General features: G+C 40.3%; 1 long non-coding RNA gene across 1 annotated transcript in view; it reads left to right on the plus strand.

The window, feature by feature from the left end:
- The window catches only part of LOC127573993 (uncharacterized), a 93,719-nt gene extending 84,834 nt beyond the window's left edge, over nt 1-8,885 (plus strand). Inside the window, exon 3 of the long non-coding RNA XR_007956856.1 lies at nt 8,845-8,885. This is a non-coding gene — a long non-coding RNA (uncharacterized LOC127573993). The remainder of the gene's footprint in view (nt 1-8,844) is intronic.
- Nucleotides 8,886-22,928: the final 14,043 nt, after the last annotated feature.

The raw sequence follows: 22,928 nt of genomic DNA on the forward strand, positions 1-22,928 counted from the left end.
CTGCTTTAGGTTTCCTAGTTGTATGCTCTTCCTCAGGAGGGGACCTCCTCTCCCTCCTGATGGGACTGCTCTATCAACACCTTGGCTTGACCACACTTACATGAAGGGAAGGGTAGGGAAGTTAAAGCTCAAGCTTCATGATCATCAAAAAGAAAAATGATCAAATAGAACTGAAGAAGGGAACACATAACAGATGCTTGTTTGAGGACCAAGTTGATTAAAGTTTGGAAAGGAAGTGAAATAGAAGTGAGAACCAAGAGAAAAGACTGCCAAGAAACATAAATGAATACTCTATTGTACAGGAAAAGAGCTGTAAGGTGAGCGTCGCTCAGAGACCAGAGGAAAGCTATGCATAGATGAAGAAGGCATGGGTTAGGTACAAAAGTAATTTATATCTATGTTTATTTTGGAAGATGTTGCTGTATTCTTAGAAAAGGAAGATGGAGCTGAGTTTCTGGATGTTAGAGAAGTACGAGAAAGAATAGCTGTGCTGGATGTGGATAAATTGCTTGGGCCAATTGGGATGTATCATGGGTTGCTGAGGGAAGTAAGAAAGGAACTTGCAGAGGCTCTGCCTATAATCTTCTAAACATTATGGTGGTGTCTGAGGATGGGAAAACTGTAAATGTTTCACCCTTGTTCAAAAATCGGTGTTGGGATAACGCCAGCAATCATAAAAAGTTAGGTTAATCATGGTGGTGGGGAAAGTTTTAGAAAAATTAGCCATTGACAGAATAGGACAGGTATGAATGGATTAGAGAAAGCCAGCATGGATTTGTTAAAGGCAGATTGTGTCCAATTAACTTGATAGCATTTTTTAAAATGAAGTAACAGAAACAGTCAATGAGGGAAATGAAACTGATGTGAAATAAATGCCACACAATAGTCTTGTTATCAAGATTAAAGCCCATGGAATAAGAGAGGTTGTAGCAGCATGGAATAGAAATTTGACTACATAACTGAAAACAGAATATAGTGAAAGGTTGTTTTTCAGACTGGAGGGAAACATGGAGTATCCCAGGAGTCGATAGTAACATCTATTTTTTAACATATATATCAATGACTTGAACTTAGATGTGTAGGACACAATTTCCTGATTTTCAAATGACACAACAGATGGAAGTGTAGTGAACTCCAAGGACTTTTAAAGACTTTAAGGAGATATAAAGAGATTGGTGGAAAGGGTAGTTGGATGATGATGAAACTTAATCCTGAGAAATTCAAAGTGATGCATTTTAGTAAGAAAAATGGGAAAAGGCAGAGGACATAATTCTAAAAGAAATCCAAGAGAACAGAAATCTGGGATATGTGCAAAACTTGTTGAACGTGGCAGAGCAGGGTGAGAAAGTGATTAATGAAGCATCGAAGATACTGGTCTTGGGAGGCAAAGTGTACAAGAGCAAGGAAGTCACGATGAAGCATTTCTTCAATCATAATTGGCGTGCTGTGTCCAGTTCTGCATGTGAAAGTTTAGGACTGATATAAAGGTTTTAGAGTGGTGTAGAAAAGACTTACTAAAATGATTGCATAGATGTAGGATTTTAGTTTATATGGATAGACTGGAGAAGATGGGGCTTTGTTCCTTGGAACAGAGAGGAATGAGAGGAAATCTGAGAGTGATGTTAAAAATCATGAAGAGCATAGATAAAAAGTAACCATTCCCACTGGTGGAAGGGTCAAGAATCAGAGGACATAGTATGAAACTGAAGACACAAGAGACTGCAGATGCTGGAATCCAGAGCAAAAAGCAAACTACTGGAGGAACTCAGCAGGGTGAACTGCATCTGTGTGGGGAAAAGAATGGTCAATATCTTGGATCAAGACCCTGCACCAGGACAGAGTGTGGAGAAAGACGATAGCCAGTATAAAGAGGAGAGGGAGAGGAGTGAGACAGGGGACAGTAGGTGATAGAGGGGGGTTGAAGGATGAAGGGCAGATGAAGCCAGGTAGGGGAGAGGGAGCGGTGGAGTTGGGAATCAGAGGCAGATGGATGATAGGTGGAAGCAGACAAGGGAAAAAAAAGGGCAGATGAAGACGGGTGGGGAGAGGGGAGGTGAAGGTGGAGACATCTGCTGGCGGGTGATAAGCGGGAACACAAAGGTTACCAGTGCTGGAATCTAATAGGTGAGGAAGGTGATAATGGGAACGAAGAAAGGAGAGATGGAACCAGATGGGGAGGGGATCCAGTAGAATGAAGCTGTTTGGCTAAGTAACCAGAAGTGATAGGAGGGTTTTTTATATATATCTATAAAGCATGTGTTTAGAGTCTGGAACTTACTACTAGACCTGGTAGGAGAGGCGGATTCAATGGCATCATTCAAAAGGGAGATTGAAAGAATTGGCAGGGCTATGGGGAGAGAGCAGGAGAGTGGGATTAGTTGAATTGTTCTGATTGTTAAAGTCGAGTTTATTGTCGTATGCACAAGTACATGTACGCACAGGTTGCAATCGAAAACTTACTCGCAGCAGCAACACAGGCACATAACATGAGAATTGCTAATGGATGATGGCCAGCTAGCTGCCTTCTGTGTTGTAATCATGCTGCCAATCTGGGACCTCACAATGAAAGCACGAACAGAACATTTAGAGAACGAGGACCATAAGGGTGGAAAATACAGCTATCTTGGTGGAATGGAAAGATGAGGAAAAAGCCACTATTGGTATTGGATTAGCAGAACACATAAGCAAATGCCTGCATTCAAAAGAGAATTGAATATGTATTTGATCTAGAAAAAAAATTACAGGGCAATTGGGAAAGAGCAGAGGATTGGCTTAATTGGATCATTTTTTTCAAAGAATGAATGTATGCCTAATGGGATCAATGGCCCATATGATGTAAGATTCTGCAGGACTGAAGTTCATCCTTGGTCACTTCTGCTAAATGTACAACATAGTGGCATTTGCGCATGGTAGCCCACTTTGGAAATTCTGAGCCATTGAAGTTATATATTGTGCATTTGACACATACCACTGAGGACGTATTTCTCCTCCTATTATTTAATGATGTTGGATGTAACAGGGGAAAAATGGGAAGAAGCCCTGAAAGAAGCTAAAACTGATGATGAGAACAATCGTCAGAGTAAATGAAATTTTAAAAAAATTGTAAGTGCTGGAAATCTAAAATAAAAACAGAAAATGGTGGAAATACTCAGTAGGTCAGGCTAAAGTGTTGGCTCTTTTTCTCTTCCTGCAGATACAATCATCAGAGTCAAAGTGTTCTGAATATTTTTGTGGGACCAGGAGTGGAATCAATGAGATAATTCCAAATTATCAGTGGTCCCCTTCTTAAATAATTATACACAGCACAAATTATTAGAATGTGCACTCCAATCATTTTGACTCCAAATAAAATTGGGATCTTAGCACATGAAATGGTGCTGCCGCAGGTACTTCAGGTCCCTGGTACTACTGGCAGGATTTTCTGTGCCAACTGGAATGGTAAGGCTACCCGTCGCCATTCTGAAACCATTACCATCCTATCAATGCAAGCCAACAAGCTAAAATTGAAATTATAATTTGCATTCAATTGTGATTTTCAACCTATTCATGTGAGTTTATTAATTTGTGCTTTATAGTCTTATAATAACAAAGGTACAGTAATCCTGTGCATCTAATTAAAAATAAAGTTGCATTTGAAATGAGGTGTGAGTTAGAGTCTGAGGTATAGCACTGGTTCATTAGTAATCCTCCATCTGAGCCTGGCCCTTGCAGGGATTGCAGGATCAGTAAATTTACCTGAGAGATCACTGTGGAAGCTGAAGGATTGAATAAAGCCCACAGAGTGAATACTGTGTTAACGTTGGTGCTTTGTTATTAGCAGTAGAAGTTTTGCAACTAGAATAGTTAATATAATATTATTAAAGGAACTGTAATGAACTCTTTATTATCTATGATTTCCATCCTGTGGATAGGCAATATTTAATTTTTGGAATAAAATGAAGTGCATTTATATAGTGCCTTTCACATCTCTTTCAGGACATCATAAAGCATTTTACAACCAATGAAGTATTTTTGAAATATACTCGCTATCATAATGTAGGAAATTCTGAATGAGCTCATTTGTGGTTCTTCACTCTTTAATTAGAAGGCTAATTGCATTATTAGAAGAATGTGCCAAGCAGAGGGTTGATGCTTTCCTACAAAAAGGAGAGGTCAAAATCAACATGAACTTCACTTCCATTCATTCTTCTTCAGGATCAGTTATAGAGCCACTTATACTGAAACCAGCCAATTAACTGTCTCGTCTTCTGGGGAATCAATACATGGCATGGGGAAGGGAAACTACCTCAAAAAATGCAAAGAAAATGAGCAAAAATATTGATATTTCAATACCATTTATGATATTGTAATTACTAACCAAAGTTTAATCTTTAACAATATTTTACACTTCAAGCTTTCATGCAACTTGAGAAATAGGCAGCAATGTGGCTTTAAAGAGCTGATCAGTGTACAAACAGTTTCCTGCTACAGTGCAGTACTGTTGTTGAATGCCTGCCTGCTGACTTTCTGGGAAGGATACAAAAGGGATCGGGTGCTGATTGCGACCTGAAACTCAGGAGCACTGGAAACGGGTGCAGAGGGAAACATATTTACAACTCTTAATGGCCCAAAGTCCCTAGAGTATCTCTGGGAACACTTACACAGAAGGAGTTACATAAAAGTAAACAAAGCTTGACAATTACTTAAAGGGAAATGTTCACCTTCCTGGAAGATATCTTACAATTGATTTCAATTTGAAATTTTATTTTAGAATGTCTCTTTGCTAAAGAATGTGCAGTGAAAACAATCTTGCCAAAAATAAAAATGAAAATCCTTATTTGATTTTTTGATGATAAAAACCGAAAGAACTGCTCTGATTATTATGCATAATGACAAGGGTAATTGTTAGCCCCAGTACAGAGATTACACTTTACTACAAAACACAAACTGATAATGTTGGGAGTGCTCGGCAGGACACCCAGCATCAATGGGAAAGAAAGAGAATAGGTGTTTTGAGTCAAGGACACTTCATCAGAACTGGAAAAGTGAAAAGACGGTCATGTTTTAAGTTGCAGAGAGGGGAAGGGATGGAGAGAATAGAGGGTGCAGACTAAATTCATCAAGATAACAATTACTTTAAAAGCCTTCAGTTAGAACAAAATGAACAAGAACAGTTTAAAACCTAATAAATTGAAACAAATAAGCAGCCACATCTGTGAACAAAAAATGGGTTAAAAATTTTCCATGCTGGTCCAATTCTGATCTCTTCGGCAACCTGTATTGCTGCAATGATGCCCAGTTTAAGCTTGAGGAACAGCACCTCGTCTTCTGACTGGGCATGTTACAACTCTCAGAAGTTAATATTGACTTTATCAATTTCAGGTTAAACTTTTTTCACAATTGTGGCTGTACCTTTGTTTCATTTTGTTATGTTCAATTTGTCTCTATATCATTTTGTTCCGCCTGTTGATTTTGAAAGGAACTGTGACCTTGACAACAATGCTTCTGCTCTCTCCACCTCCCCTTGTAAGGACAAAAGAACATAAGAAAATAGGAGCAGGAGTAGATCAATCAGCCTGTCAGGCCTGCTCTGTTGTTCAATATGATTGTGCCTGATCTATCTCAGGCCTCGTCTCCTCAACTTAAACACGCAATCTTCCAACTCTGATGAAGAATTTTTGACCCAAAACATTGATTCTGTTTCTGTATCCACTGATGCTGCCTGATCTGCTTTCAATATTCAATATTCTAAGACCTTTCTTTAGATTTCCAGCATTTGCAGTTTTTTCCCTCTAGCTATTACATTTACTATTGTGTAATCATAATTCAATCTTTAATATGCAAGCACATATGTTAAAAAGGTATAGCTGATTCCAAAACCTAGAACCTATCACCAAGGTTCCTTATAATATCAGCTATGCTGTGAATGACTGAGATCTCCAGCTGTAGTAGTTGTAAATGGGAGTATTTGATAATTTCCCTGGGAGTTGCACACAAAAAGTCGCCCCTTCCCAGTGCCATTTTAAAAAAATATTTTAAATTTTGATCAAGAAGGCGACATCCATCATTAAGGACCCTCGCCATCTGGGACATGTCCTCTTCTCACTTCTACCATTAGGGAGGAGGTACAGGAACCTGAAGACCCACAGTCAACATTTCGAGAACAGCTTCTTTTCCTCTGCTATCAGATTTCTGAACGGTCCATGAACACTACTTCACTATTCCTCTTTTGTACTATTTATTTATTTACTTTTTGAAACTTACAGTAATTTTTATGTCTTGCAAAGCAAGAAATTTCATGACAGATGTCAGTGATAATAAACCTGATCCTAATTTCCATTCTGACATCAGTGTTGGTTCTGAGTTAAGTGTGCATACTTTGACCCTGAACTCCCATAGGATTCAACTGATGTCCTTCCATAACTCTGGCAGAACCTTCATGAACTGAACAATCATTGGTTGAAGGTGATTATTTTTGTATTCCCCTAAAGTTTCTGCTGTATTGCTTAGGGGAGTCACCAGGATCTCACCACTGACCATCATTCCTTTATCCCCCATTACACCCCTAGAACAACTCTAGCTCCATTGAGTTCAATGCTAATTACTTTGTTCCATGCATTGCTTCACCTGTTTGCTTACCATCAAAATGAAACATCCCATACCACATCCAACTTAGTTCAATGAATACCTGCTATTTTTTTCATGAATATCCTTGTTATTCCAGTGAGATGAGAGAAAAACATGTTTTTTTAAAATAAGCTACCCTTTTCTTTCCTGCCTCCTGGAAAAGCTGTTTACTGAGATACCATATAATGAGTACAACAGAAGAACATAGACAGATGAGAATAGTGACTGACCCGGTTCTGAAGCAAACAACAAGTGTGTCTGGATCTGCTGACAATGTCTTGGTTTGTGTCTGAATGAATGTCCATTTGATTAAGAAACTGGTAGCTATCTCCTGTCATAAGAACATAAGAGGAGGAGGCATGAACTATAGAGACCCTCTACCCTGATCCACCATTCAATAAGATCATGGCTAATCTGATCTTGGCCTCAGCTCCACCACCTTCCTGTTCTCCATAGCCTTTGACTCCCCGGAGACCACAAATGTGTCTAACTAAGCCTTGCATACATTTAATGATTCAGCCTCCACAGCTATCTGAGGTAGAGCACTTCAAATATTCATTGCCCCCGAGAGAATAAATTGCTGTTCATCTCTTTCTTAAATGGGCAGTATGTTATTGAAACCATGGCGCTTTCCCCTCCCTCCCAGGAAACATCTTCTTAGCATCTCTCCCATCAAGATCCTTCAGAATTTTATGTTTGAATGAACTGTTAGTGGAATTGTCTCCCAATGTAATCTCACCACCTCCCACTGACATGAAAGGAGCTTACATGTCATTCAATTTCCCGCATCTGGGGAAGAGGACAGAGGCGATAATGAGGCAGGAGGTCACTATTGACCAGCATTTCACCTGGACCAATCAAATGAAAAGTGTATCTTCTAAAAGAGATCACAGATTGATTATGCTGTGGTGGGTGCCTCACCATTTGATTCCTAGGTACTTGCAAAGCAGAAGACATGCCTGCAGTTGTAGCCTTTCTACTTCCCTGTAACAATATTCATAAAGCTTGATCCCGACCAGGTTCAAATACCTCATGATAAGCAACTGATTCACCATTTAAAACATTCACTCCCTCCAACATTAGAGCAATGTGGCTGGTATGGGAACCATCGCAAGGTCAAATCTTTTAACAGTATCTCCCAAACCTGTGCCCTCCAAACCTAGAAGGACAAAACTACTGTACTGACAAAATCTCCTGAAGGTGTTTTCAGCTAGGAGGTTCAGGATTTTAACTCAGGGAGTAATGATATATGTCTGAGTCGGGAATGGGTGTGATTTGATAGGAACTCAGCAGTGTGTCCATGTACCTGCAGTAGCTCAATAACAATTTTTCAAAGCAGAAGAGTATAAGCAATAAATGCTGTGTTTGTCAGATATCAATAAATCCCAAGAATGAATGAAGTATGTCTCTGTGAAATGATTTAGGTAGATATCAAAGACTGCACAATTTCTGTGATGCACAACTTCAGGCTGCAGTATGACCCAGCTGGAATGCCGGTCTGCAATATCTGAAAGTCTTCCTGGACAAATGAATTTCAACGTGAAAAATTGCAAACAATACTGACATTTGTGGTTTCTAATTTATGCTGAATCGATCTATACACCTGCTTTCTAATGTTTATGGCAGCTAAAAGACAATGTATAACCAATAAATGATCATTATTATTGCCACAATGGGATTGGTTTCTTACATTCATTCTCAGAAACGAATACTGCATTCTTAGGAAGTGGAAATTAATCTTGTAATTGTATTACCTAGACATAAGTAACAAAGAAAAATCCCTTCAGTTTTATCTATACTGAAGACAATGTGTCAGCTCATCGTTGACCAGGCTATAGTATGTGTTCATCTCCATGGGGTTCCTGAGGTCATGCTTGATTTTGCAGACTGCATAGTCCCCAACGTATTCATTCCTGTGGCTGTTCCATGAGGCAGAGCAGTCTTATGTGGTGAATAGGCCTCAGGCATTGGAAACTGAGGTTCCATCCCCTACCAACATGCCACAGACTGCCCTCATGGTCTTCTGTCAGCTAGTGCTGTCAATGGCCTTCCTCAATGACTCTTAAAGTCTCTAGTAAGCAGTAACATTTAGAAACAGAAAAAAATTATTGAAAACCTGAAAAAATAATGAATGTTAAGATACATTCAACTTGCAAAAATTAAATGAAAACATTAATATTAATTAGAATATGGTAAAAAAGAATGAGGACACTTACTTTCACTTACGTTTTTATACAGAGTCCAGGGAGCGAGCAAGTCAGGTGCACATGTATGAGACCTCCAGCATGTTCCCTACTTATGCTCTGCAGTAACAGGTGAGGAAGTCTACAGTACTCTGAAGATATGCATATATGATAGATATATGAAGATAGAGATATGCACACTGAAGATAGCCAAGGCTTCCTTATGGAACCACCAGCTAGCCATCAACGATCCTGCCCAATATGATTATTTCTGATGGCAGTATACAGATGCAAATTTATGGTTACATCATTTGAATTAATTTATCTGCTTACCCTTTTATTTCCAGGTTAATTAAGGACCTTGCACTGAGGGTTACATTGAACTAGAAAAAAACGTGGAAAGGAACGGATTTAATTTAATTTCATTGTTGTTAACAAATTGAAACAAACTATTTACAAATTGCTGAAAACACACATTTTATTATTTTCTATATGTGCTTGTTATCTGTGAATTGAGATTCAAGTACCTGTCTGTTTTAACTCCTTTTGCTTTCAAAGCAATGAGCTCCAATAGGTTGACATCACAAGAAAAGTGGAAGTGAGTTTTCAATAAGGATGCCACCACTTAACTCCAAGTATAGTTGTTTACTTTAAATCATCTCCTATTGGATCATGCTCTGTGCTGAATGGCCTGGAGTGGCATGTTCAGACTGACACCAAATGAAATCAATTTTTTTTTACTTTTACCCAATTCCTTATGTTTGGATCTCCACCCATTAGAATAGACATCTGAAATAAACTGTGGCAGTCACGACCTTGCTATCAACCTTATCATGGCCTTAGATACTGATGGACAAAAGACACGAAACTAAACTCCGCCAACCTTTTCCTGAGATAATTCATGAGATTTATTAGACAGTTGCTCAAAGTACAATTCAATTTTCTCAAATTGTGAAACAAACTTTGAATACATTGCTCTCAGAGGTCATCATTAATCAACTCAGTTAAACATTGAGCAGTCTGACTTATCAGTTGAAGTTACCACAGGTTTCAGTCATTCCGGTACCTCACACGAATATCGGAACCTCAGTGCTTCCTTTACATAATGCCAAGGCTGATTGCTGATATTTGAAGCTTTTAATTTGTTCAGAGGGATTCTCATGGCAATAGCATGCTACTATCAAAGCGACTGCAACCATAAGCCAGAACACTGGGACCCAGCACAGAGTCAGTGAGGATTACTCAGCATCAGAACTTTTGTGGATTCAAATTACAATTACCTGATAATGCATCAGGCAATTTTAATAAACGTACAAACCAGCTGGAATTCAAAAATATATAGTTTTTGTATAAGTACAATACTTATTAAAAAGTATTGTTTACTAACCAAATACTGAAAAAATGGAATATTAATTAATTCAACGTGTTTTAAGCAACTGAATTAATATTCAATTTTTCAGTATGTTGACTTTATAAATTAATATTTAATGTTATTAATTAATATTTATAATTTATTAATGTACATTTCTGTCATCATGGTTTGAAGCTTGAAACTAACAATGCTGTGAAATAGATTATGCTTGCTTCCTGCATCCTGTCAACACATCATGCATTCAGGCCCAGTACAGAGCTGTAATATTCACTTTAAACCCATCTAACTACGTACTCAACCAACAACAAATGAATGTTTCCCTATAATTAGTATTCTCCAAATATCATTTTAAAGGTATGGAGGTTGGGGAGTGGTTTGGGGGGCAGGGGTTGGCCGTAAGGGGTACTGTTTGCACTCTGTGCTCACCTTCCCCATTGTCCTGAACTGACCTTCCCTGCATCCAGAAGGCTGATCTTGCTAGCCCAGGTAGTCCTGATGACATGGGGCAAGGCTCTGGGCAGCTGCACGATCATGAACAACATAAGTGACATCTGAAGAAGCTATCAACATTTTATAATGTATCTCAAAGTTCCTTACATTCAATGATGAGAAAATAGTCAACATTTCCAAGTTGCTGATGGTCAGTGCTGTGGACTGCGTGAACTGAAGTACTAAATTACAAAAAAAAATAAATGAATGGACAAAGCTTCAGAAAATAGATTCCAATATCGACAAATATAGTGTTATTCACTTTGGACCTAGAAAGGGATTTGAAGACTAGGGTTCATACTCAGAAACTATGGTGCAGATTTTCAGGAGTGAAATTTAGAAGCACATAACTGATGTTACAAATTTGGGACTTTCCTCTGCAAATGGCATTTTATGCTAGGCTAATTTTGAATTTTAAATCTGAACCTGATGGCTCTTGCAACAATTTAAGCATAAGTTTATAGGGAAAAAAAGCAAGTTGAATCACAGAGAAATAGAGGACTGCAGATGCTGGAATCTAGATGAAAAACACGATGATGCTGGAGGAACTTAGCAGGCCAGGCAGCATCCATGGAGAAAAGCAGGTGGTCAACGTTTCGGGTCAGGACCCTTCTTCAGGCTGAAGATAGGAGAAGGGGAAGCCCAATATATAGGAGGGGAAAGCAGAGCAGTGATAGGTGGACAAAAGAGGGGAGGCGGGGTGGGCACAAGGTGGTGATAGGTAGATGCAGGTAAGAGATAGTGATAGGCAGGTGCAGGGGAGGAGGGGAGAACAGATCCACTGGGGATGGGTAGAAAAAAGAGATAGGCTAGGAAAGGGAAGAAGAGAAGAAGCATGGTGGGGGGGGGGGGTTTGTGAGGAAGGGGGTGGGGATTACTTAAAGTGGGAGAATTCAATGTTCATGCCATTAGGCTGCAAAGTTCCAAGACTGAAAATGAGGCGCTGTTCCTCCAGTTTGCGCTTGGCATTCTCCTGGCAGCGGAGGAGGCCGAGGACTGACATATCAGTGATAGTGTGGGAGGGGGGAGTTGAAGTGACTGGCAACAGGGAGATGCAGGTCGTGGTTACAGACAGAGTGCAGTGTTCTGCAAAATGGTCACCTAGTCTGCGTTTGGTCTCACCAACGTAGAGTAGTCCACACTGGTATCAGTCAGGACACAGAGAATTTGTCAATTTTCTTCAAATAGTGCCATGTAATTTTTGCATCCAACTAACCAAGCAAATGTGGGTTTCATGTCTTCTCTCAGGATGTCACAGATCTCCCTGGCCACATCTGCTTAGTATGTGTCAATCTCTTGTCGGAGTGACAAGATAACCTTCAATTTCTGTAATGCTTTTCACAATAGATTATCCCAAACTCTAATGTAAACACTCCAGAAATGTAGTCAATCTTATGCTGTAAGGAGGGATGTGATGGGCAATGTATGTACAGCAAAGTCCTACAAACAATAACATGATAATAACCACATTATCTGCTCTCAGGTGTTGGAACAGGAATACATATTGGCTGAGGCACTCTTCAATATAACAGCAAGGGATATTTTATATTTCACCTGCGACGACAGATAGAATCTTGAAATAATGTTTAAATGGAAAACTGCAACTCCAACTACTGCTCAGCCTAAATTCTATGCCCAAGTTTTTTTATGTCTACTGGGGTCAAAACATTCCTGGGTGTATTTGTAGCAATGGCTTCCTCAATTGCCTGCTGTCCACCATACCATCCCCCACCAGGTGGTTTATGTATAGCTTTCCAGGAAAATCACAACCATTACTGACTAGAATGCTGTAGCTCTTTTGTTCACAGTTACACAATTCAGTTTAGATTATACCTGGAGCAGATCATGTTAGTGATCATCTTCCGAGTGCAATTATACTAATTGTGAAATTGCAGCAGAGATTTCCAGTCATGATCTATGTTAGCCGCCTGACCTCCTCTCAACATCAGTAGTATACCTAATGACTTCATTATTTCCACAATCCCTGTTTCTGCTCACACTGACGTAACTTGGAACCCAATACTCCACATATTACAATCTCATCTCCGTCTAACTTTAGATAAGATCTTTATTGGTCACATGTACATCGAAACACACAGTGAAATACATCTTTTTGCGTAGTGTTCTGGGGGCAGCCCGCAAGTGTCGCCACGTTTCTGGCACCAACATAGCATGCCCACAACTTCCTAACCTGTACGTCTTTGGAATGTGGGAGGAAACTGGATCACCCGGAGGAAACCCACGCAGACACAGGGAGAATGTACAAACTCCTTACAGACAGTGGTCAGATCTGAACCCGGGTCGCTGGTGCTGTAAAGCGTTACACTAACTACTACACTGCATTTTGTTGCATCTCACACCATTTAAAAGGAGTTCTGATGCAGCGTTCCGACCTGACACGTCAATAATTTTTTTCTTCCCACAGATGCTGCTCGACTCGCTGAGTTCCTCCAGAAGATTGTGTGCTGCTCCAGATTCCAGTGTCTGAAGTCTCTTGTGTATCCACTTCGCTGACATTGGGAGACCTTCCTGGGCAGCTCTACAAATGACTGCAGACAGCTCAAATACCTTCCAAAGTCCACAAAGAGCACTTAACATAAACTAAAACAGGGAGTGCCTTCATTCAGCATGTAGTACATTGCCTTATCATTATTCCTTTATTCTGAAGTGAAAGAAGGAACATTTTGATCCTTTGATCCCCTCATATGTTGCATCTTTACTGAATGGTTCCATAAGTTGAAAGCTGACATAAAAAATTGTCAGTAAACTTTGATTTTACATTGAACCTGATTTTTTCGACTGTGTCAATATCCAAGGATCTCTTAACAAGAACAAAATGTTATATGCTTTATCATAGAAAAACATTTGTGGTTTTGCGAAGATTCTACCTTTTAAATCTAATTGTCTAGAAATTAGATTATGTTGTGCCAAGAATTTGTGCATTACGCAATACAAATCCTATGGCAAATAAATCGTGAATGAAAATTGGTGACCTACAGCATGGTTTGTTCTGGGTTCCTCGTTGTGTCAGCTGCAGAATGCATTGAGAACCATTGACATGTGCAGTGGTCTCCAGTAAAGTGTATCTCACACCTGGCAACCATTTCTGGGATTTCCATTGGCATTCAAGTGGCTTGCACTGTCTCCAGCTCACTCCTGCAAAGCCAAGCTTCCATAGAAGCTGTGCAACTTGAAGAGGTTGCTGAGCAGTCCCCTGGTGCAGGGAACCCCCAGGGAGGTTACCTTTTAGTTATTTATTTACCAGCTTAACACCCTCCCACCCCAACCATTCTACTCCATGATACTAACAGCTTGTGCCCCTCACTTGACTCGATCGCTCGTCACTTGCCTAATTTTTAGGCAAACATAACTACCAACAACTTAACCAGACAACCAGATATAGGGAGAAGGCAACACTCCAGCCCCTACCAATGTTCTGATCAGTACTGAACCTCACCCTTCACTCCCATCCATGAACAATCCCAACCAGAAATAGAGCTGCACGTCTAAGGAGGACCTCATGTGGCTGAATGGTGTGGAGACTCGGGGCACTGAAGGGCTTGTAGGAACCATGCATTTGCTGATTTGAAAATTAAAATTACCCTTAGCCAGATCAAGCCAGGAAAAAGTAGGTAAATTTTCCTCTCCTCTGCCTGATTTACAACCTTATTATTAACTGACTCAGTTGGTAAACTGATCTTGTGGCGGTGGGTTTGTTTGGTGGATTGTTCGAGTTGGTGAGTGAGGGGTGAAGGTACTTGAAGGAGTTGTTGCTAGGAGGGATACAGCTAACGGAGGGGGGATCGAAGGAGGAGAGATTAGGGTTGGGGGGAATGAAAGTAAGGGTCACGGATGTGGATAAAAACATATGTGGGTTTATGTGTGTACACATGCACTAAGTCTGAGTAGCAGAGCCTAGTCTCCAATGGCCTTGGATTTCCTTGCTGTTGGGATCAAGATCTCACTCTGCCAAGACCAAATTTAGCTCGTATGCAAAAGAATGTGCACATTAAAAGGATTCACACACAGGCATCTTCCCTCTTCAGACCTGGAGTGGAAACAAGCAACCCTTAATCCCCAGGGACTTCCTAAGAAGACCCTTACACACTGATTGCCCAACCAGAACCCATTCACCATCGTCCAATCTACATCACACACTGATCACTTGACACTCTCCGATTTACCAATTACCCAAGCCCCTGCCCTTGACCCATCCACACCACCGATCTCCAAAGTCTGACCCTTGTCCTTCCAGTCCACAGCTGCCCCACACAGCAACAGGTCTCCTTTTCCTTGGATCCTTTCAGACCCAGCTGCAGCACTGGGCCTACTTGATTTCTTGGTTAGCAAACAAAAGAAAGGCCTTAACTTGTGCAAGCTCAATTCAATTGCCTCAAGCTGTTGGGTGCATTTGAATTCCCAAGCACCAGATCCATACCCAAATTAGTTATTGGCGCACAGCACTGTTGCCATTTAATGTGCCTCCTCAGTTAACAAAGAAATTGTAGGTAAACAAGTTCATAAAATCTTAGAAGAGTTACATTTAAAATCTGTCTACATGAAAGTGCCCCGTTATACCACATCCTGCAAAGCATTTGTGGCACCCACACAGCATTTGTTCAAATTCATAAGACAGCAGCAATTCACCACTAAAAGGCACATTACAAAGGTTATAGAAAAAAGACAAAGAAAGCCAATTACTTCCATATTTATTCTGGCACTGTTAGTCTCCTAAGGTGAGCTACAAAGATTTATGTGAAGTTGCCAATATAGAAAAACAGGAATTAACCTCTACTTAACCTCACAATATAACTGTTTAGATCAGTTTTCTGCAATATTTCAGTCAGTAGTTGCCTTATAGGAATAGGTCAGATTAAATAGAAGCTATATACAATTGCTCTGAAATTCCTGGGCTAAATGGGACAAAAAATCAGTGCATTCCCTGCTGATAACAGGATTGCTATGTGGGCTCAGTTCTTTTGTGTTCTACACCATGTCACCTGATCAAGAAATATAAGTGGTGGGCAGAAGGGCTGTTGCTCTGATGTCAAGGCAGCTAACTGGAGGAATTCTAGAACATCCTCGGGAGTTTTGCTCTGGTAAAATCTGATAGAAAACATGTCAGCTGAGAAATGGCACAATTCTATTGGATCTCTCAGAAACTCCAGGAAAAAGCGATCAGTTGCAAAACAGACTGATTACTTTCAACAAACAATGTCCACTCATTTTCTTAAGTCTGAATTGTAGGATGATGTCTTCACCTTTAGATCCTAACATCAGTGGCATGTCTGCTCCACATTTTTCCTTGGCTAGGTGTCTCTGAGGCAACGTTAGAGGTAATCTTTTTTAATTAATTTTTTTCAGGATCTAGGCATTGCTGCCAAAAGCTAGCAATTACTACCCATTGCTATTTCCCCTTGACAAGGAGGTGATGAGCTGCTTTCTTGATAGCTGCAATCTTTCTGATGAATGTGCTTCCACTGTGCTCTTATGAAGGGGGTTCCAGGATTTAGACCCACTTAAGGAAGGGCAATATATTTCAAAGTTAAGGTGGTGAGCGACTTGAAGGAGAACATACATTTGTTAGAGTTCTAATCTGCCTGAAAGTCCTTGCTAGAAAGGACATGGCTTTGGAAGTTGCTAACTGAGTAGCCTATGTGGGTTACTGCAGTGCATTTTGCAGGTTGTACTCATTGCAGCCTCTGTGCACCAGTAGTGGAAGAAACAAATGTTTAGGGTGGTGGATAGGGTAACAATCAAATGGGTTGCTTTGTCCTGGATGGTATCAAGCTTCATGAGAGTCATTGGCATTGCACTCATCCAGACATAATGAGTATTCCATGCCCTGGACTTGTGCCCTTTGGGCAGTGGAAAGGCTTTGGGCTATCAGGAGGTGAGTCACTCATCTCAGGACACCTGGTCACAGTACTTATGTAGCTGGCCCAGCTGAGCTTTTGGGAAATATTGATGGAAGGGGACTTGGCATTGAGTGTCAGGGTAACATGATCCTACTCACATGCATTACTTGGAGAGAACATTTATTTATAGATTTTGGTACAGGCACAGTGGAGTTATGAAAATGAGCTAATGTTCACATATATAAATATGTAGATTCATAGAGTTATGCAGCATAGAAACAAACTCTTTGGCCCAACTCATCCATGCCAACCAAGATGCCTGTCTAATGTAATCCCATTTGCCTATGTTTGGCCCATATCCCACTGAACCTTTCCTATCCAAGTACTTGTCCAAATGTTTTTTAAGCTTTGTAATTGTACCCACCGTTACTACCTCCTCTGGCAGCTTGTTCCATTTATGCACCATCCTCTGTGTGAAAAACTTGCCTTTCAGATCCCCTTTAAATCCTTCCCCTCTCACCTTAAATCTATACTCTCTAGTTTTAGACTCCCCTACTTTGGGAAAAAGATTGTGACTATTTACCCTGTCTATGCCCCTCACAATTGTATAAACCTCCATAAAGTCATCCCTCACCCTCCTTCACTCCTGGGAAAAAGTCCGACCCTATCCAATCTCTCTTTAAAATGCAAGTCTTTCAGTCCAAGCAATATCCTTGCACTTGAAAACACATTTATAAATATCTTCAGAGGTTCCTGGCTCATCTGCAGTAACTTCAGTGGATGAGCCACAGAATAGCTGAACAAAAAATCTTTAAAGTTTTTAATGCCATTTCTCCAGGTTTTCTATCGTTCTTCCACCAAAGTTACAGCAGATGAGCAGGTGAACTGCAATATAAGATTACATCCTCATCCCTGCCACCACACCCCTCCCCTTCTCAGATTGCTAGAAGTCTTCAAGAGGGACATTTTTATTAATAGTGTATTACATGTGTAATTTCCATTGAAAGGAATATTGAGCATCATTTTAAACCTACGAGTTAGTGTAAAATTAGTAATGAACTGTAAAATTCATGTTATAGCGCTCATGTATTTCCATTTATTTCATGGAACCACAAACTAGCAGTAATGTAATAGGACTATTACTACTTTCCCCTATCACCCAAAGTCCTAATTACTCCATCTTACTTTCCTTTCTCAATAGCTATTCTTTGAAACAGATCATTGACCAATTTTGCATGGCAGCCATTGGCTTTGAAGAGTTTCAGAATATATCCAACTATCTTCAAAGAAAAACATTAAAAATTAAATTTATTTTACGTAGTTGCAGCAATTTATGCAATATAGCTGGGTGCTTGATATTAAAGGGCACCATTTTCATCAGATTTTATTTGGCAAACCAGCTTTCTAATTGGTTGCAGACACATAACTCATTGATGCAAATCCTGCCAAATTGTATTGCCCAAGCTACATGTCCATCCTTGTCAGAATGTCTCTGGCATGGTTCACTACACAAACACTCTTTTATGTCATTAAAAGTGGACCAGCGTCTTTAGCCATGCTGTCTGACAATCAGTGTTTCCACTCTTGTTGATAAGCTTCAGCAGTGTATTAAATATGTAAATTTTCTCTTTAGCACAAATCATGGGCTGAAGGGTCCGTACTGTGCCGTACTGTTCGAAATGAACCAGCTGCCAAAGCTATTCAAAGCTCAGAATCTACAATGTATGTTTTACAAGACTAGACTGAGATGCTCCAAAATAAACACATATATTGTCCACATGCAGAATACTGGATATGAATCTGCTTACTCAACCTAAGTTATAGTACAGTCTGTCTGTTGTTGTCTCACTTCACTTTTGCCAAGTCTTACCTTGTTTCACATCAATTACATTTTTATCTTGCATGGTCATCATCACATTGCAGTTTGTTTTTTCATGTTGCAGTACTTTTTTGACTTTTCTCTGTTCTTGAATGCTGTAACAGGTGGTGAGACTCAGCTCTCCAATAAGTTATCCAAATAGACATTCTTCATGGATAAACATCCTATTCAGCCACCAAGGACATAGTAGGCAAGCCGTGTCAGAGCAAAAGGCTTCCTACTGCCAAGGGGATCCTTGACCCACTGGGAAACACTTCCTCTGCTTCCTTAATGTTGTCACAGAATTTTGTCTTTTCTTAGAGCACAGAAGTTTCCCTTGCCGTTTATTATCAGGGCAGACAGCATAAGAATACCCAGGAAACATGAAGCTGTAGTCTGTGAGACTGAGGGCTGAGCAGTAGCCACAGAATGAAGGTGGAATTTATGAATACAGCCATGCTTCAAGCGTATTCAATGTCTCAGTGAACAGCATCTGTGGGGAGAGAAACAGAGTAAGTGTTTGAAGTCAAGGACCCATCATCAAAACTGTGAGAGAGAAACTGTGCTTTATATTGGGGAGTGGGTGGGGGGAGAATTAGTGGATAGAAAAGAGGGAGTGTCTGTAATAGGGTGAAGACCAAGTTTGTCAAGGTGGCAATTACTTGAAAAAACTGGCAGTTAGAGAAAGCAGAGAATAAAAAGAAATAAATGGAAACAGAAAGGTAAAGCCACATCTGTGGAGGGACAAAAATGGTGGTTGTCTGAAATTGTAATGGCTGTATACACGAAATATATAACTATTTCATTGAAGTTGTTGAGTCAAAATCATGGAACTAATTACCTAACAAACGATGGAGCATTTCATCACATAGATTCCAACAGTTCAGGAACTTTTGTCACCACTTTCTTGAGAACAATTGGATTTGTTTATTAAGTGTTGGTATCCCACACAAAAAAAGAATCATGGAAATGTGTTTACTATGTACGTTAGATGAATAAAGAAATTTCCAACAAAAAGATCTGCCTTTTAATTTTAACCAGATAAACATTTACACATTTTATTGGATAGTAGCCACAGAAAATAAACCCCCACTTCCACTCTTTGAGTATTTACATTAACTGCTGTCAAACAGACTCAGCTACTTCAGCTGCAGGGAATGAACAGCTTTGTATTGTATTGTTTTTTTAACCATTCTTCTAATTCTTCTATTTAAGACATTTCAATGAAATAAATACCCAACCGTCCTCAAGTTCTGGACTTAAAGATACAACTCAAAAACAGAAAATGCTATATGGACTTAGCCAGTCAAGCAGCATCTGGGCAAAGAGAAACCAGACAACATTTTAAATGCAACTTCTCTTTAGGTATGCTTACATTGAAAAAGCTCTCTTCCTCTCTCTGATGGCATTTCCATCAGTACCTTTCACACTGTTCACCCTCGGTGGTTTCTCCTTTGCTTCTTGTCTTTGATAACATTGTGACCAAGGTTCTGACTAAAATGTTGGAACCTGCAGAGAGCTGCAAACACTGCCCAATCTATCACAAGCTCATTTGGTCCATCTTCATGGTGTGTTACATCAGGAAGGCTAACAGTATTGTCAAGGATGCCTGCCACACTAGCCATTCCCTTTTCTCTCTTCTACCTTCTAGGAGAAGCTACAGGAGCTTGAAAGCCCAGACAACCAGACTCAAGAACAGCTTCCTCCCCACTGCTATCAGACTTCTGAACCAATCACCTCTTTCACATCCCCTTCCTGGTGGTGCTGCCACATTCTCAAACCCTTAATTCTACTTCTTCCATTATTGTCACTTTAGCATTTCTTTTTGCACTACTGTAGTTTGCACTCCTATGCTTTGCACCATTCTGTTGTTTTGCACTTGTTGCTGTATTGTATTAATACTACTGTGTATACTGTAATAATATACTGTTTACTCTATGAGTGCAGCTAGAAATTTCATTGCACCCTGGTGTATATGATGATAAAATAATCTGAATCTGAATCTGAATCTGAACTTGCTTCCTCAACCTTGTATTGGTATTGGTATTGGTTTATTATTGTCACTTGTACCGAGGTACAATGAAAATCTTGTCTTGCATACCATTCATGCAGATCAAATCATTACACAGTGCATTGAGGTAGTACAGAGTAAAAACAATGACAGAATACAGAGTAAAGTGTCACAGCTACACAGTAAGAGGAACCTGAAACATTAGCTGGTTTCTATTTCCACAGATGCTGCTGCTTGACTGACTGAGTTATTGAAGGATTTCTGTTCTTGTTTGAAATTCTAGCATCTGCAGTTTTATTTGTTTTATTTGTACCTCTGGGTTGGGCAGGGAAGAATCACCATCATGATTGCTGTCAAGTTTGAAAACCAATAGGTGTAGTTCTCACTGTCAGTCTTGAATCATTGAAGTACTCTTCCTTCTGGGTCTGATGAATATGGGTTTAAATCCAACTCCAGGGATCTGGATTCATAATTTATGTTTAACACTTGAGTGTTGTAAGGAAGTAGTTCTGCACAAGAAGAGATCCTGTCTTTTAAGTAGGATGTTACACTGAGGTCCCTTTTGCTCTCAGAGGTAAACATGAAAGATCCCACAATGTAATATTTTAAACATAAAGGCTAAGATTTCTGTATTAGTCACATGTACATCGAAACACACAGTGAAGTGCAGCTTTTTTGCGTAGCGTGTTCTAGGGGCAGCCTGCAAATGTCGTCACACTTCTGGTGCCAACATAGCATGCCCACAGCTTCTAAGCTGTACGTCTTTGGAATGTGGGAGGAAACTAGAGCACCCAGAGTAAACCCACGCAGACACGGGGAGAACATACAATCTCCTTACAGACAGTGGCCGGAATTGAACCTGGGTCGCTGGCACTGTAATAGCATTATGCTAACCACTGCACTACTGTGCCTGACTGGGATATGCCCTGTCGTACAAGTCAAAGCTTAACCCTAAATCAACATCAATAAAATAGATTGGGGCTAGAACACCAAAGTTGCCATTCATTAGCTACTTGCCTCAGTTACAGTTACAGAATACACCACTGGACAAACATGCCCTGACTTTGCCAACCTCCTGCAGATGGGAACACCCTCCTACCAGGAAAACCAGTGCTGTGCTGGTCTCATTGACAGGTGCAGGTGGTCTATGCACACACTAATAATGTCAGCATTAAAGGCAAGTCTCCACTACCACCACCCCAAAAACCTATTTTGCAAGTTAGCGTAACTGAAAGGTCCAATTGTTTTATTAACCTGTAGATTGTCCATGTCATCTTTTAAAAACTGCTTGTGTCATCTCATGTTAATCACAATGCAGTCACACAAATCATTGGGATCCCTGAAGAATTTCATGCACTATCCCATTTACCAACAACTAAATTCACATCATCTTAAACAATTTAAAATCAGAAACATGGTACACAATCTTTTTAAAAATAAAAATACAGAAGCGATAACCAGATGCATTGGGAATATTTGATTGCTTGGTGCCTTTCTGAAGAGCACACTGGTGCTGTACTATAGTGAAGCAGCAGGGTACTTTTGAGTGAAGATACAATTGATGTGAAACTGACAATCCAGCAGAAATTCCAATTGGTGCAGGGAAACTGACAGAAGAGTGTTAATTTTTAAAACCAGCAGCAAGTGATGATGAGTTGTAAGTGATATAGATGCTATAAGTTATTGTAAAGTATGAAAGAGCTGGTCAAGGGATGACTTAGCAGTTTTCTGCAGCATTTGTCCACTGTGCTGAGTTTCCTCTCTTGTTATTGAGCCGCAATCCACCAATGATTCCTGAGTAGCTCTGAGTATTCAGCAGAACATTGTGAAACCGACTGAATTTTCTACTCCTGACCCCAGAATGAGCCAGTGAACTCATTCTTTTCCAGCGTGTCAGTCAGCCAGAGATCTCTTGCTACTCAGGGGTCAAGATGTGCCGTAGAAGCTGGGTGAAGCCTGGAGGTGTGATAGCAGAGGCTGCCCACCAACCAACACAAAGGCCAGAAGATTCCAACTCCCAGAGGCACAATGAGGTGCTGACTTCACCAGCGATGATGATCGATGATCAGCGAGTGACCCCACCAATGTGGTAGTATTCCAACTGGAAACCAAGGTAAATAGCAGCAGTTATAGCAGTAACTGCCAGTCAGTGGCTTGGATTTTCCAACCCCATTATATGGTCATAATTTACACTGAGTCAAATATCCTGACTGCAGCTGACAGGCAGCTGAAAGGGGCCAGAGAAGGTTTACAAGAATGATCCTGGAAATGAAAGGCTTAACCTATGAGGAGCGTTTGATGTCTCTGGGCCTGTACATGATGGAGTTCAGAAGAATGAGGGGGGGGGATCTCATTGAAACCTACTGAATACTGAAAGACCTGGACAGAGTGGACTTGGAGAGGATGTTTCCATTAGTAGGAGGGTCTAGGATTTGAGGACACAGCCTCAGAATAAAGGAACTGAGATGAGGAGGAGTTTCTTCAGCGAGAGGGTGGTGAATCTGTGGAATTCATTGCCAAACAGGGCTGAGGAAGCCAAGTCACTGGGTGT

The sequence above is a fragment of the Pristis pectinata genome, chromosome 9 (assembly GCF_009764475.1).
Source record: "Pristis pectinata isolate sPriPec2 chromosome 9, sPriPec2.1.pri, whole genome shotgun sequence".
Classification (NCBI taxonomy): Eukaryota; Metazoa; Chordata; class Chondrichthyes; order Rhinopristiformes; family Pristidae; genus Pristis; species Pristis pectinata.